The sequence below is a fragment of the Hyperolius riggenbachi genome, chromosome 5, assembly GCF_040937935.1.
Source record: "Hyperolius riggenbachi isolate aHypRig1 chromosome 5, aHypRig1.pri, whole genome shotgun sequence".
Lineage (NCBI taxonomy): Eukaryota > Metazoa > Chordata > Amphibia > Anura > Hyperoliidae > Hyperolius > Hyperolius riggenbachi.
The window spans coordinates 444,076,304-444,093,793 of NC_090650.1; the positions used below are offsets into that span (position 1 = coordinate 444,076,304).

General features: G+C 42.8%; 1 protein-coding gene across 1 annotated transcript in view; it reads left to right on the top strand.

Annotated features, from left to right (window-relative positions):
* LOC137519256 (E3 ubiquitin-protein ligase TRIM39-like) overlaps positions 1-17,490 on the top strand; it is a 114,039-nt gene that overhangs the window by 15,921 nt on the left and 80,628 nt on the right. The window lies entirely within an intron of this gene.

Below are 17,490 nucleotides of genomic sequence, written 5' to 3' on the forward strand. Positions count from 1 at the left end.
ACATTATTACCTGCTGCTGTGTCAAACCTTATGATACCTACCTCTGCTGCTGGGACAACTTCAACTGCTGGACATTATATCCTTCAATCCTGGTCTCTCTAGGGGCCGAGGACCTGTACCGCTGCTGACATTATTACCTGCTGCTGTGTCAAACCTTGCGATACCTACCTCTGCTGCTGGGACAACTTCAACTGCTGGACATTATATCCTTCAATCCTGGTCTCTCTTGGGTCCGAGGACCTGTACCGCTGCTGACATTATTACCTGCTGCTGTGTCAAACCTTGCGATACCTACCTCTGCTGCTGTGACAACTTCAACTGCTGGACTTTATAACCTTCAATCCAGGTCTCTCTAGGGGCCGAGGGCCTGTACCGCTGCTGACATTATTACCTGCTGCTGTGTCAAACCTTGCGATACCTACCTCTGCTGCTGTGACAACTTCAACTGCTGGACTTTATAACCTTCAATCCAGGTCTCTCTAGGGGCCGAGGGCCTGTACCGCTGCTGACATTATTACCTGCTGCTGTGTCAAACCTTATGATACCTACCTCTGCTGCTGGGACAACTTCAACTGCTGGACTTTATAACCTTCAATCCAGGTCTCTCTAGGGGCCGAGGGCCTGTACCGCTGCTGACATTATTACCTGCTGCTGTGTCAAACCTTATGATACCTACCTCTGCTGCTGTGACAACTTCAACTGCTGGACATTATATCCTTCAATCCTGGTCTCTCTTGGGTCCGAGGACCTGTACCGCTGCTGACATTATTACCTGCTGCTGTGTCAAACCTTGCGATACCTACCTCTGCTGCTGTGACAACTTCAACTGCTGGACTTTATAACCTTCAATCCAGGTCTCTCTAGGGGCCGAGGGCCTGTACCGCTGCTGACATTATTACCTGCTGCTGTGTCAAACCTTACGATACCTACCTCTGCTGCTGGGACAACTTCAACTGCTGGACTTTATAACCTTCAATCCAGGTCTCTCTAGGGGCCGAGGGCCTGTACCGCTGCTGACATTATTACCTGCTGCTGTGTCAAACCTTATGATACCTACCTCTGCTGCTGGGACAACTTCAACTGCTGGACATTATATCCTTCAATCCTGGTCTCTCTTGGGTCCGAGGACCTGTACCGCTGCTGACATTATTACCTGCTGCTGTGTCAAACCTTATGATACCTACCTCTGCTGCTGGGACAACTTCAACTGCTGGACATTATATCCTTCAATCCTGGTCTCTCTTGGGTCCGAGGACCTGTACCGCTGCTGACATTATTACCTGCTGCTGTGTCAAACCTTGCGATACCTACCTCTGCTGCTGTGACAACTTCAACTGCTGGACTTTATAACCTTCAATCCAGGTCTCTCTAGGGGCCGAGGGCCTGTACCGCTGCTGACATTATTACCTGCTGCTGTGTCAAACCTTACGATACCTACCTCTGCTGCTGTGACAACTTCAACTGCTGGACTTTATAACCTTCAATCCAGGTCTCTCTAGGGGCCGAGGGCCTGTACCGCTGCTGACATTATTACCTGCTGCTGTGTCAAACCTTATGATACCTACCTCTGCTGCTGTGACAACTTCAACTGCTGGACTTTATAACCTTCAATCCAGGTCTCTCTAGGGGCCGAGGGCCTGTACCGCTGCTGACATTATTACCTGCTGCTGTGTCAAACCTTATGATACCTACCTCTGCTGCTGTGACAACTTCAACTGCTGGACTTTATAACCTTCAATCCAGGTCTCTCTAGGGGCCGAGGGCCTGTACCGCTGCTGACATTATTACCTGCTGCTGTGTCAAACCTTATGATACCTACCTCTGCTGCTGGGACAACTTCAACTGCTGGACATTATATCCTTCAATCCTGGTCTCTCTTGGGTCCGAGGACCTGTACCGCTGCTGACATTATTACCTGCTGCTGTGTCAAACCTTGCGATACCTACCTCTGCTGCTGTGACAACATCAACTGCTGGACTTTATAACCTTCAATCCAGGTCTCTCTAGGGGCCGAGGGCCTGTACCGCTGCTGACATTATTACCTGCTGCTGTGTCAAACCTTATGATACCTACCTCTGCTGCTGGGACAACTTCAACTGCTGGACATTATATCCTTCAATCCTGGTCTCTCTTGGGTCCGAGGACCTGTACCGCTGCTGACATTATTACCTGCTGCTGTGTCAAACCTTGCGATACCTACCTCTGCTGCTGTGACAACTTCAACTGCTGGACTTTATAACCTTCAATCCAGGTCTCTCTAGGGGCCGAGGGCCTGTACCGCTGCTGACATTATTACCTGCTGCTGTGTCAAACCTTATGATACCTACCTCTGCTGCTGTGACAACTTCAACTGCTGGACTTTATAACCTTCAATCCAGGTCTCTCTAGGGGCCGAGGGCCTGTACCGCTGCTGACATTATTACCTGCTGCTGTGTCAAACCTTATGATACCTACCTCTGCTGCTGTGACAACTTCAACTGCTGGACTTTATAACCTTCAATCCAGGTCTCTCTAGGGGCCGAGGACCTGTACCGCTGCTGACATTATTACCTGCTGCTGTGTCAAACCTTATGATACCTACTTCTGCTGCTGGGACAACTTCAACTGCTGGACATTATATCCTTCAATCCTGGTCTCTCTTGGGTCCGAGGACCTGTACCGCTGCTGACATTATTACCTGCTGCTGTGTCAAACCTTGCGATACCTACCTCTGCTGCTGTGACAACTTCAACTGCTGGACTTTATAACCTTCAATCCAGGTCTCTCTAGGGGCCGAGGGCCTGTACCGCTGCTGACATTATTACCTGCTGCTGTGTCAAACCTTATGATACCTACCTCTGCTGCTGGGACAACTTCAACTGCTGGACATTATATCCTTCAATCCTGGTCTCTCTAGGGGCCGAGGACCTGTACCGCTGCTGACATTATTACCTGCTGCTGTGTCAAACCTTGCGATACCTACCTCTGCTGCTGTGACAACTTCAACTGCTGGACATTATATCCTTCAATCCTGGTCTCTCTTGGGTCCGAGGACCTGTACCGCTGCTGACATTATTACCTGCTGCTGTGTCAAACCTTGCGATACCTACCTCTGCTGCTGTGACAACTTCAACTGCTGGACTTTATAACCTTCAATCCAGGTCTCTCTAGGGGCCGAGGGCCTGTACCGCTGCTGACATTATTACCTGCTGCTGTGTCAAACCTTGCGATACCTACCTCTGCTGCTGTGACAACTTCAACTGCTGGACTTTATAACCTTCAATCCTGGTCTCTCTAGGGGCCGAGGGCCTGTACCGCTGCTGACATTATTACCTGCTGCGTCAAACCTTATGATACCTACTTCTGCTTTTATCAACTTCAACTTCTGGACTTCTGGAAGGGCATGTCTACCCTGCAGCCGTTACCTGCTGCCTCAAAACCAATATTGACTTACGCTACTGCCAAGCCATCTTATGGAAGTTATACCCTGTGCCTCGAACAACGAGTGATGTCAGAGATTTATTAAAGTGGATCCGAGATGAACTTTTACTCATTGCATAATTGTTTTCATTACATATAGTTTATAGGGCATTCCTTAAGGAAAATAATTGTGTTTTTTAATACCCTAATTTCCTATAAACTAAGCAAGCCATGCCCACAGCTTCTCGAAAACGCCTTGGCGTTTGCAAGGGATTGTGTGATTTCAGTCTGGGTTGTTTAAAAAGGGTGTTGCTAGCTATAGATTTCAGGGGCAGAGTAATCACAATCTGAGAGTTGCAGTGCAGATACAGAATACAGATCAGTGTTCTGTGTAATAGAGGAGATAGGAGTGGAATATTCAAAGAATATGCAGATATGCAGAATAGCATGCCTAGATACAGATAAGCTTGCCTTGAGTGTAATTGTGTAATATTGACTGACAAGCAGAATACATGGTTGATCCCATTGTATCACAGGAAAAAATAGTACTGTTGAAAAATACACTGTTGAAGGTGTTTGCAGCTAGATTTGCTGAGTAAACCATCTAAACTTTAGACAAGATACATAGACAAGTGACTTGTTATTCTATTTACGGTTTCATATCGGATCCGCTTTAAACAAAATCATATAATATGGCATGAAAGATTTTGTTTAAAAATCTGAACAAAGACTTTACATCTTGGCTACTTAATATTGTATCCAAGGGTGAATTTGGATATCCTTAAAAAGGATAGGACGCCTGGTAGAGCACATATATACCAACTTCGGCGACAAATAATGCACCAGGTGTAGCCCATATAACAACTTCGGGTCTGGCCATGGATAGCGGGGATTGAAATAATTTGGGCTTGTAGCCTATATCAAAACTCAGACGCCCTTTTATACACCTTGTAGTAGCCCATATTTCCAGAAATAACTTTGATCTCTATGGCGGCGCACTTTTCATAGATGTAGGCCAGGTGCCCTTTTCAACCGATACAGTGAATTCTTTGTTAATAACTAGGAGAGGTGTTTGACCCCCATATCATCAAATTTGATGTAAGGCAAGAAACAAATTATGCTTGAAAAATATTGCAAATCTCTAAACCTTGACAAATGAACATTTGTGTGTTACAGTAAATATATTTTGTGGTGCATACAACCGACATAAAAATATGCCAGGCAAGCAAGAGCCTGATGGTTATCAATCATCACCAGCTAGTAGTTATACATACATTGTTCAATACATAGAATCCAACAGGGAACATGTTATAATAAATATTTTATTGCAATTTGCAACAACTTTGTTAAACTTTTTTTTAAAAAGTGAACAAATATAAAACACATAAAACAAAATTTAAACTTTTGTTTCTTAAAACAGAAAAAAAAATAATCTGAGGGAAGTTATTTGCCCATAGACATTACTTGATGTCTGAGTGCTAATGACTAAATAGAGTGCACCTGTGTGTAATCTAATGTCAGTACAAATACAGCTGCTCTGTGAGGGCCTCAGAGATTGTCTAAGAGAATATTGGGAGCAACAACACCATGAAGTCCAAAGAACACACCAGACAGTTCAGGGATAAAGTTATTGAGAAATTTAAAGCAGGCTTAGGCTACAAAAACAATTCCTATGCCTGGAACATACCACGGAGCACTGTTCAAGCGATCATTCAGAAATGGAAGGAGTATGGCACAACTGTAAACCTACCAAGACAAGGCCATCCACCTAAACTCACAGGCCGAACAAGGAGAGCGCTGATCAGAAATGCAGTCAACAGGCCCATGGTGACTCTGGACGAGCTGCAGAGATCTACAGCTCAGGTGGGAGACTCTGTCCATAGGACAACTATTAGTCATGCACTGTACAAAGTTTGCATTTATGGAAGAGTGGCAAGAAGAAAGACATTGTTAAAGAGACACTGAAGCTTAAAAAAAAGATGATATTCTGATTTGTATGTGTAGTACAGCTAAGAAAAAAAACATTAAGATCAGATACATCAGTCTAATTGTTTCCAGTACAGGAAGAATTTAGAAACTCCAGTTGTTATCTCTATGCCAAAAAGCTATTAAGCTCTCCCACTAACTTAGTTGTGGAAACGGCTGTTATCTGACTTTTATTATCTGAACTGTAATTGAACTGTTTACTTTTCCTCTGCTAGATGAGAGTTCATTACTTCACAGACTGCTCTGAAAGACTCATTTTGAATGCTGAGTGTTGTGTAATCTGCACATTATTATAGGATAATGCAATCTGCGAAAAAACACTATATACCTGAAAATAAAAATATGAGAATATTTTCTTTGCTGCTAATCTTCTAGTAATTATTCATAGTACACAACCAATTCATTATATCATATATATTTTTTTCGCTTCAGTGTCTCTCTTTAACAGAAAGCATAAGAAGTTCCATTTGCAGTTTGCCACAAGCCATGTGGGGGACACAGCAACTATGTTGAAGAAGGTGCTCTGGTCAGATGAGACCAAAATTGAACTTTTTGGACAAAATGCAACACTCTACGCTCTGTGTGGCGGAAAATGAACACTGCACATCACTCTGAACACACCATCCCCACTGTCAAATATGGTGGTGGCAGCATCATGCTCGGGGGATGCATCTCTTCAGCAGGGACAGGGAAGCTGGTCAGAGTTGATGGGAAGATGGATGGAGCCAAATACAGAGCAAACTTGGAAGAAAACCTCTTGGAATCTGCGAAAGACTTGAGACTGGGGTGGAGGTTTACCTTCCAGCAGGACAACAACCCTAAACATAAAGCCAGGGCAACAATGGAATGGTTTAAAACAAAACATATATACAGTGGTTTGCAAAAGTATTCGGCCCCCTTGAAGTTTTCCACATTTTGTCATATTACTGCCACAAACATGAATCAATTGTATTGGAATTCAACATGAAAGACCAACACAAAGTGGTGTACACATGAGAAGTGCAACAAAAATCATACATGAGTCCACATTTTTTTTACTAATAAATAACTGCTAAGTGGTGTGTGCATAATTATTCGGCACCCTTTGATCAGAGTGCATTCAGTTGCCTATAGACAGTGCCTGATGAGTGCTATTGACTAAATAGAGTGCACCTGTGTGTAATTTAATGTCAGTACAAATACAGCTGCTCTTTGAGGGCCTCAGAGGTTGTCTAAGAGAATATTGGGAGCAACGAGACCGTAAAGTCCAAAGAACACACCAGACTGGTCAGGGATCAAGTAATTGACAAATTTAAAGGAGGCTTAGGCTACAAAAAGATTTCCTATGCCTTGAACATCCCACGGAGCACTGTTCAAGCGACCATTCAGAAATGGAAGGAGTATGGCACAACTGTGAACCTCCCAAGACAAGGCCATCCACCTAAACTCACAGGCCGAACAAGGAGAGCGCTGATCAGAAATGCAGTCAAGAGGCCCATGGTGACTCTGGACGAGCTGCAGAGATCTACAGCTCAGGTGGGGGAATCTGTCCATAGGACAACTATTAGTCATGCACTGTACAAAGTTGGCCTTTATGGAAGAGTGGCAAGAAGAAAGGCATTGTTAACAGAAAGCATAAGAAGTCCCATTTGCATTTTGCCACAAGCCATGTGGGGGACACAGCAACCATGTGGAAGAAGTTGCTCTGGTCAGATGAGACCAAAATGGTATTTTTTGGACAAAATGAAAAACGCTCTCTGTGGCGGAAAACTAACACTGCACGTCACTCTGAACACACCATCCCCGCTGTCAAATATGGTGGTGGCAGCATCATGCTGGGGGTGTGCATCTCTTCAGCAGGGACAGGGAAGCTGGTCAGAGTTGATGGGAAGATGTATGGAGCCAAATACAGGGCAAATTTGTAAGAAAACCTCTTGGAGACTGCAAAAGACTTGAGAATGGGGTGGAGGTTCACCTTCCAGCAGGACAATGACCCTAAACATAAAGCCAGGGCAACAATGGAATGGTTTAAAACAAAACATATATATGTGTTAGAAAGGGCCAGTCAAAGTCCAGATCTAAATCCAATCGACAATCTGTGGCAAGATCTGAAAACTGGTGTTCACAAACGCTGTCCATTTAATCAGACTGAGCTGGAGCTGTTTTGCAAAGAAGAATGGGCAAGGATTTCAGTCTCTAGATGTGCAAAGCTGGTAGAGACATACCCTAAAAGACTGGCAGCTGTAATTGCAAAAAAATGGTGGTTCTACAAAGTATTGACTCAGGTGACCGAATAATTAAGTACACCCCACTTAGTTATTTATTTTTTAAAAATGTTTGTAATCATGTATGATTTTCAGTCCACTTTTTCTCACGTGTACCCATACAAAAACTTTGGCTACAAAAAAAGCCCAGGGCCGTGTTAATTACTATTCCCCCTCCAGGCCGCCATGGATAGTGGCGAATGAAATATTTCGGCTTCCAGCGCTTGTAGGCTATATCAAAACTCGGGCGGCCTTTTCTACACCTTGTAGCCCATTTCAAGAAATACTATTTATGTCTACCACTTTGTATTGGTCTTTCACGTGGAATTCTAATACAATGGATTCATGTTTGTGGCAGTAATATGATATAATGTGGAAGACTTCAAGGGGGCAGAATACTTTTGCAAGCCACTGGATATAATTCGGAACCCAGGAGGAGTCAGGACCAACATTACATCCTCCTTGTACCTGCCAGTTGTCCAAAATAGTCATGGAGCTGTCCTGCCTCCTCCCTGAAAGCGAGGATGCGTTGCCTTTGCTCCTCAATTTGGCCCTCCATCTCCTGCCTTTGTTGCAGCAGTTGGTGGCGGAAAGCTGCCTCTTGCTGCCGAAGTCGCTCCTCAAAGTCCGCCTGCTGCTGCTGAAGAGTCGTTTGTTGTTCTGACTTCCACTGTTCTAATTGTTGAACAGTGGAAGTCAGAACCACCACTTCCTGCTGCAGGGTTGAGACTTGGCCGGCCAGAATCTCGAAATGAGAAGAAGCTGTAAAGAAAAAGATGGAGAAAAATAAAATATTACACTACGCATGAACAAAAACTGATAATAAAAGAATAAACAGTAGAGTGTGGTACCGTATCAGCCATCAGTAAAAGCAAGGCATTATGAAACCCAGTGATAGCATTGATTGGTTAGGCTAGATTCGAGAAAAGTAAACAGTGATTTTTCACATTATAATACTTTCGTTGTACTTTTTCATGACAAACACATTGAAAACACAACTTATACATTGACATTCACTGTATTCATGGGTGGCTTCTAAAGGAAAAAATGAGATGTACACAAGATTCAAAATGTACACATTTCATGAAATCTGTACAACCTGGTTTAAACTAGGACTCTTGTTAAGAACCTCTCATGCTTGTACAATGGGTTTATCAATGCGCAAAATGATTGATTTATTTAAATTATTTCATTTATTGTTTGTGTCATATGCTTTGTAAGATGGTGTTTACTGTTTACTGGCACTATTCTTTTTTTCCCCCATGCATACGTTGGTTTGAAATGCCACAATTCTCTTTAGCTTAGAATTAATGGTGCATGTGATGTGATGTGACTAGCCCAGTTTCAATTTGAACTTGGAATTTACAATGGCTAGCCAGTCACCAGAGTGTACGTTACGTTTCATTCAGGGCAATGTTGATCTTATCAACTCAGCTTGGATAGCAGGAAAAGTGTTCTCTGACTGAGTAACATTTAAGTCATGTATAATTACATTTATGTTTGCAGAAAAATTGTTAAACTTTATGTCAGTGTACAGAAAGTGTGTTTTTCATTGTTAGTCAGGAACCACTCCGATGAATGCTTTTTATAAGCCGAAAAGTCACTGTTTACTCATGTCTAAGTTTGCCAATGAATGATCTCATCCAGAATCAAAATACATACTCATTGTTTTTCAAAAAGTATGACTAATGAAATATGACTGCCAAAATTAGTGTATCGCAAAATCACAATCCAAAAAAGACACATAAATGTGGAAGAAATTGTTGTGGCTAGTGGATAAGGAATACCTTTAAACTACCATTACACACGTGCATACTGCCATAGTACTGAAGCTTGTCAACATTTCTTAAATTGATATGTTGGCCCAGTATGTACGATTTATTTATGGCCACTTAGGGATAAAGTTTCATTTCAAGTTGTGAAATTAAACCATGGGCTTCCCGGCTTACATAATATTTAGGGATGATACACTAGTTTCACTATGGATGGACATAATCACTGGCTGGATGAGGTATTGTAATCTGGAAGCAGGGTGATGTGGTGGTGGGTCAGTGCTCTTACTTTTCTACGATTCCAATTCATTCAACTTCGGGCTGGAGTTCTTCAAGGACAACTATCTTGAAATAAGTAGGCAGTAAACATCTGACAGAACCGACGGCTTTTGGCACAATCCATCACCGTCATGGGGTGATTCTCATGGATTTCTTTGTTTTCAAAAGCATTTCATGAACAGCAGTTGAACTGCCAAAATGGCAAGATAACAGCCGGTCTCCCTACTCACTTGCACACTATGTTGTCAGTTATATTTGTAAACTGTTGTTCAGTAAATGCTGTTGAAAACAAATAAAGCCTTGGGAATCACCCCTAAAAACAGGTAGACTGGCCCAAAACCTGTCATCTGTAACATGTTAACTGCCGAGTTTTTTCTAGATAGTGTTCCTTTAATTTCTTCCTTCTGTCTGTATTGTTTTCCTCCTATAACTCATTCTTCTAGACTACCATACGATACATGCACTACAACGTCCGCAAATCAATACACTGCATCAAATACCATGTAAAAGGTTTAATAATGTAACGCACAAGCAAAATCTAATTTTGCATTAAGTAAGGTGTTACATATTTATTGAATGTTTTCTAGATGCAACGTTATACACATCGATAAGACTTTCTCAACAGCAAAATTTGATGTGGTAAATTATGAGAAACTTTGTACACTGTTTGATAAAGGTAGTTGAATAGAGGGCAATACAGACATAGGACTTTGGTATGATGTACATTGTGTGCACGTACAGTCTTTGTCAGATAACTGACAACACAATATACTCTGTGCATCGAAGAGGAAGATGTTGGCGCTATATACATAATGAAAATTAGCAATAACGATAAAAACACTTCTCAAAGAAACTCTACTATATCATTGTAACTATCAAATTTACTACATCGCATGTTAGTTCCCTGGGCCTTGTAGTGGCAATCAATATTTGTAATAAATATTGACTTTTAACAAAAACCGTGTACAGAAAACAAACTGGTCAGTGGTCACTGGCCAGCAGATGATTTGAAAGTGGAATTTTTTTCACATTAAACACTCGGTACAACTTTTATTTCCCCCCCCACACACAAAAAAAGAGTTAAGTTAGTACTGTTATAAATATGTGGATACATTCCGTCTTGTGTGTACTTCTTTGTACAACAGTACATTTTACTTACACACAGTTGTGCCACTTTGACCAGATTCTGGCCTGCCGGAAGACTTCTGTCGTCTTCCGCGCCTGCGGCTGCGAAGTCGCGCAGAGATAGATGCTACGATAAAAAGAAAACATGGTATCATGCAACTTTTTTTTTTTTTTCTTGGAGAGAAAAAAAAAACATAGTTCTGTGCAAAATTAAATTATGTACTAATCTCCTTCCTTACAGACGTACCACTTTCATTTGATTAATGTTAAAACTTTGTTATAAAATACTTACATGCCACAGACAGGCTCCGGCCACGGGCACGCCTTTGCCCACGGCGCTGAAGACTTCTCGATCTGTGGCTGGTGCTGGGTCCAGCCTCCTCATCATTATCTTCAGGGGAGGGGACAGCAGCAGGATCCAATCCCTGTCTGGAAGAGGGAGGAGCAGAGGCACGACGGGACCGCCTGCGTCGCTGAGACCCATCCACTAAAAAAAAATGTGAGATTGTTTTAAAAATACAGATAGAAGAAGATATTACCTAAGGTTAAACAGTGCATTGCATAACAATAAGAGTATAAAGCCACTGATACATTGGAAAATCGTGAGGATTAACAAGGTTGAAAAAAAATTACACATCCCGCTACATATATGAAAAAAACATTTGTTACTTACACTCAAGGTCAGACTTTATTTTCTCCACCGCACGTGGGGTCTTGGACTTAAAGTCAGACCACATTGTCTGAATTTTTTTAACCGACCACGTGCGGTGGTAAGTAGTCTGAAGGACTTGCAGCAGCCGGTCCATCACCTCCCTCTTCGCCGCCCTCTTCGCAGTGTCATACCCCCCCCCCCCCCCCCCCCCCCCGTAACATAGTCTGCAACATAAAAAAAAATAAAAAATTAATGATCAACAAAAAAATAACCTTTACAATACATACATCTCTTGCTATGGTACTAACAACACTGCTGAAAGTAAATTAAATGTTGAATTGACTTATTATCAGTATTATCAACTGTGTGAACAATACAAGGAGATTATCTGTAAGTGAATTTTAAATCAAAGTTATGAGAGCCTAAAAGAACGATGTTGAGTTGACTTGAGTGTGTGTGGGGCGTAGTTGTGTAGTCTGAACATTAAGCCCTTCCATTGCAAATCTTCGGGGTACTACAGGGAGTGCAGAATTATTAGGCAAATGAGTATTCTGACCACATCATCCTTAGACCTCTTTACCACGAACTGTTGAGCTGTGTGCTCAGCAAGCAGTTACCAGGCAGCAGTGAGCAGTTGCCAGGCAGCAGCCAGCAGGGAGCACTTACCAAGCGTCAGCGAGCGGTTGTGAGAGTTTGAAAGGCATTTCACTGCCTATCAACAGTTCGTGGAAAAGAGGCCTCATGCATGTTGTCTTACTCCAAACTGTATAGGTTCGAAAGCCTACTACCAATTAAGCATATTAGGTGATGTGCATCTCTGTCTGTAATTAGAAGGGGTGTGGTGTAATGATATCAAAACCCTGTATCAGGTGTGCATAATTATTAGGTAACTGCCTTTCCTTTGTCAAAATCGGTCAAAAGAAGTACTTGACAGGCTCAGAAATGTCCAAAATCGATGAGATATTTTGCTGAGGGATGCAGCACTCGTACAATTACAAAGCTTCTGAAGCGTGATCATCGAACAATCAAGCGTTTCATTCAAAATAGTCAACAGGGTCGCAAGAAGCGCCTGGAAAAATAAAGGCTGGGCCAAGAAATATATCAAGACTCATTGTCCTAAGGTTTTATAGACTGATGAAATCAGAGTGAGTCTTCTTCATGGGCCACAGGGACAGATGGATGGGCCCGTGGCTGGATTGGTAAAGGCCAGAGAGCTCCAGTCCGACTCAGATGCCAGCAGAGTGGAGGTGGAGTACTGGTTTGGGCTGGTATTTATCACTGGAGAGAGATGTTATATTGGTTTCACAGGTAAAATTAAATAATTGAAATGGGTATATATTTGTTTTTGTTAAGTTGCCTAATAATTGTGCACAGTAAAAGTCATCTGCACACACAGATTGATATCCCCCTAAAATCGCAAAAATTAAAAACAGAATAAAAACTACTTCCAAAAATATTCAGCTTTGATATTAATGAGTTTTTGGGTTCATGGATTAATACAGTAAGGAAAAATATAAAAAAAATTACTTTAATGATGAAGGTTTTCTCCTTCTTTCTTAGTCGCCGAGTGTTGGACGACCTGCTCCTCCCACCGTCAGCGGCTTCAGCTGCAGACGCCCTGCTCCTCCCATCATCAGCGGCGTCTTCAGCAGCAGCAGCAGACGCCCTGCTCCTCCCTCCATCAACGGCTTCAGCAGCAGCAGCCATCTAGAAGTCAATGAAAAATAACATTGAAAAATATAATATGTTTTTGCACATACGAAAACATTTTTCTGATCAAAACATGTTTAATTGCTATGAGTTTTCTGTTTAGAGACAAAGACAGCAACATAGCATTATATAATATAGTCTGTACAATGACTATTGTATAAATGCTTATCTATAGAGATGTCCCGAACGGTTCGCCGGCGAACGGTTCAAGCCGAACTTCCGGGTGTTCGGCATTGCGGCGAAACGCGAACTATCCAGGAAGTTCGATTCACCCTATAATGCTCCATTACGGTCAACTTTGACCCTCTACATCACAGTCAGCAGGCCCAAACTAGCCAATCAGGCTACGCTATCCCCTGGAGACAATGCCCCCCTAATAAAAAGCAGGCAGCGGCGGCCATTACGCTGACTCGTGTGCCTGCTTTAGTGAGTGTAGGGCGAGCTGCTGCAGACTGTCTCTCATAGGAAAATATTAGTTATGCTCCTTGCTTGTTAAGTTGCTCCTGGCTAATTGATGTCGCTATAACAGCCCCCCACAACAGTTCTTTTGCAAACTAATCCTCTTTTTTTTTTATGTTGATTTGAATTCAACTGTATATATTACTGCACTTGTGTTACTGCTGGCTGCCAAAGCTGTTGCAATTTATACTGCCTGCTGCCACCACTGTTAGGCCCACCACACACATCCCAGTGACTATTAGCAGTGTAACAACCTTATCAGTGCACTTGTCTACCGCTGACAGCCGCTGCAAATCATACTGGCTGCCACTGCCAGGCCAACCACATCCAGTTACTAACTGTATCAGTAGTGTAATACCCATTATTACTGCACTTGTGTTGATGCGACAGCCGTTGCAATTCATACTGCATACACAAACAGCTGTTTGCAGTGTGTTATACAGTGAGTTTGGTGTGTCAGTGTGAAGCAGTACACTAATTAATTATACTACCTGATTGATGTATACACATGCAATATGTTTTAAAACACTTTAGGCCTGTCATTTAGCACTCAAGGTGATTTCTGCCCTTACAAAGCTGCTTTGCGTCAATTCCAGATTTTTCCCGGGGACTTTTGGCATGTATCCCGCTCCTCCACCTGGGGTTGTAGGTGTTAGACCCTTTAAAAGATGTTTAGCATCACTTTTATGGCCATAGTAATGTTTTTTACATTTTGCAATTCGCCTCCCCATTGAAGTGTATTGTGGTTTGTGGAGGTTTGCGCTAATCGAACCTTACGCGGAAGTTCGCGGACCGAAAATCGGCGGTTCGCGACATCTCTACTTATATAGTTACAAATCACTACTACGGAAGTGGATATCTATTATCTACTACTTTCATATGCTTCTACAGTGCTAGAAATTACGGACGTGGCTAGGGATCTGTAATGAATAAGAAAATTACCGTTGTGGCGGAATACAGCACTGCCGCTGCTTTCTCTTCTGGGAACGCGGAGGGAGAGTTGGTGTCATCTGGAGCTGGCGACGTGCGGTGTTCTGCCTTGTCCACACTGCATAGGAGGACTCGGCATGCACACGCGTGCGATCAACGCAGCTGTCTTCTTTATGCGTTGAGAAGGAATATCAGCTGACAAGACGGTCAGCTGACTTCGGGACATGCCTGTCTGATAAAGGAGATTGGCTGGGAGATCATGGTTGGGGATTGTAAATATCCTCTGACATATAAGGCCGCCGCTCACAGTTGCCAATTGTCTACTGTTGCGAATGCACACATAGCACTCAGACCTAGTAGTCAGATCATAGTGCAGTGGAGTAAAAACGGGAGAAAAAACGGCCTATCTGCACATAGCTTAGCTAGTATTGTTTGTTATTTTATGATCTACTCAGATCCTAGTGCACCACTGAACCCGGGAGGAAACCGGCCTATCTGCACATACAAAAATAGCACTGCACTTTGTGGGAAGATCAGCGAACAATCTTACTGCATTTTGTGGGCACATGTTTCAACCAATCGGACTGCACTTGTGCGCACGTTACCACCAATCTGACTGCACTTTGTGGGAACATCAAGGATCAATCTTACTGCTCTTTGGGCACATGTTTTTCAACCAATCTGAATGCACTTGTGGGCACAGGTTTCAATCAATCTGACTGCATTTTTTGGGACACATCTGCGACCAATCTGAGTGCACTTGTGGGCAAATCTGCTGCCAATCTGGTTGTACTCTGTGGGGGTTGTTGTGTCGGTCTGCCAGCCCTCCTCCACCATGGGCTCTGGAAAAATAAAAAAGGCCCAACATGCCCAGCTTGCCCGCGAAGGGAACTTCATGCCGTGAAAGTGCATGCCACAAATCGCCATCAAATGCAACATGATAATATCCTATCGGCTAAGTTTCCACTGTTGCGTCACAATTTTGCCGGCATTCCCCCGCAGATAAAAGCGCATGCGGATGCGATTTTGCATGCGTTTTATCCGCAATTTCGCGTGCGATTTTAACCATGACACTGCCAAATTAACCATGACACTGCCAGGGTAGTTTAAGATTAGAAAAGGTGCGAAATCGCACGCAAAATCGCGGGGGAAAACTCATGCAAAAAACGCATGCGTTTTTCCTATTAAATACATTAGCGGCGATTCGCACGGATTCCCGACGCACGCAAAATCTGCAATACCGTCGTGCAGATTTGGCCCGCCGCCAAATCGCGCACGCACAACGCACGCGTGCAAACAGCCCCAGCCACTTCAATACACTAAGCAAATCTGCATGTCGACGTCGCATGCAAATTCGCTATGGTGGAAACAGGGCCATATACAAATGATGTACAGGTCAGGGAGGGTCAAAAACAAAAATGGTAACATTTCTCTAACTAAAACAAAATGGACTAATTGCATTCATCACATCATAAACATATATGTAAAAGTATACTACTCACTTACCACAATAACAGTTTGCAGTGCAGACAGTCTCTCACTCTCAGCCAGGTCACTCTCACTGGGCCACTCCAAACACAGCATGGGCTGGAAGTAAAGAATGACGAACTTCCGCAACGGTACCTCCGCCCCCCCGCGCACGTGGGCGGAATTCCGGAATTTTTTTATGGAAGTACGCTGTTAACACATTTGAGACTATATACAACAATTTTATTGACTATACACTCTTAAACACAATCTCCATATCATCATAAAAGGCAGAAGAAACCAAAAACAATCAGTACATGAGAAAAAAAACAGATTGAGTTTACGCTTATGTAAATTACGGAAGTCCGCATAATATACATTTCTAAAGTCCCTATACCGTCGGAATTCCGCGGAACAGCTCCGTATACCGCCGGAATGACCCGGTAACGGAATTCCGGATCGACGGTACGCGGAATTACCGTGGAAACGGAAATCAGCAATTCCGACCATGCCTGTTTATGACTGAAAGTGACATCAACATAGGAGAAAAGTAATGTACGCCTAATTTTACATTGTTGTTGTTTCTCTCTGTTTGTTTGCACAAAGTGTTATTTTAATTATTGTTAAAGATACTGATGCTGTAAAGGAATTATCAATCACAAACAATAATGTAAAATTCACAAAGCGCTGCCTGCAGAACCTTGGTGCCAAAATCTCACACACAGGACCAGAAGTGTCTGCCGCAGGACAAAGGGGGGGACACGGAGTGACTTCAAGAGCACCCTTCAGATGCTCGGGGCTCTTAAAGGCCCCAAGTGAGTTTAACTCATTTCTTTTCAGCCTTCAAGGATACCTCAACAGAAATGTGACATAATGAAATAAACATCTGTATGTACAGTGCCTAGCACACATATAACTATGCTGTGTTCCTCTTATCTCTTTCCCTCCCTGCCTGAAAGAGTAAAATATCAGGTATGTAAGTGGCTGACTCAGTCCTGACTCAGACAGGAAATGACTACAGTGTGACCCTCACTGATAAGAAATTCCCCTTTTTTCACATCAGTCTTGCTCTCAGAAGCCATTTTATTCTAGTAAAGTGTTTTATAGTTGAAACTTAGTATGAATGAGGCTCACACTGTAGTCACGTTCTGTCTGAGTCAAGACTGAGTCAGCCACCTACATACCTGATATTTTACTCTTTCAGGCAGGGAGGGAAAGAAATAAGAGGAACACAGCAAAGTTATATGTGTGCTAGGCACTGTACATACACATGTTTATCTCATAATGTCACATTTATGTTGCGGTACTCTTTAAGGTTCACTTTAATGAGTAATGCAGCTCAACTTGCATGGAGCACAACATGCTTGCGGACAGCAAACTAAGATATACATGTATATCTTTGGCAACAAGGGAATGGAGAAAGCAGAATTTTAGTACTTTGTTTAACTTCTGATCACTCCTTGCAAAT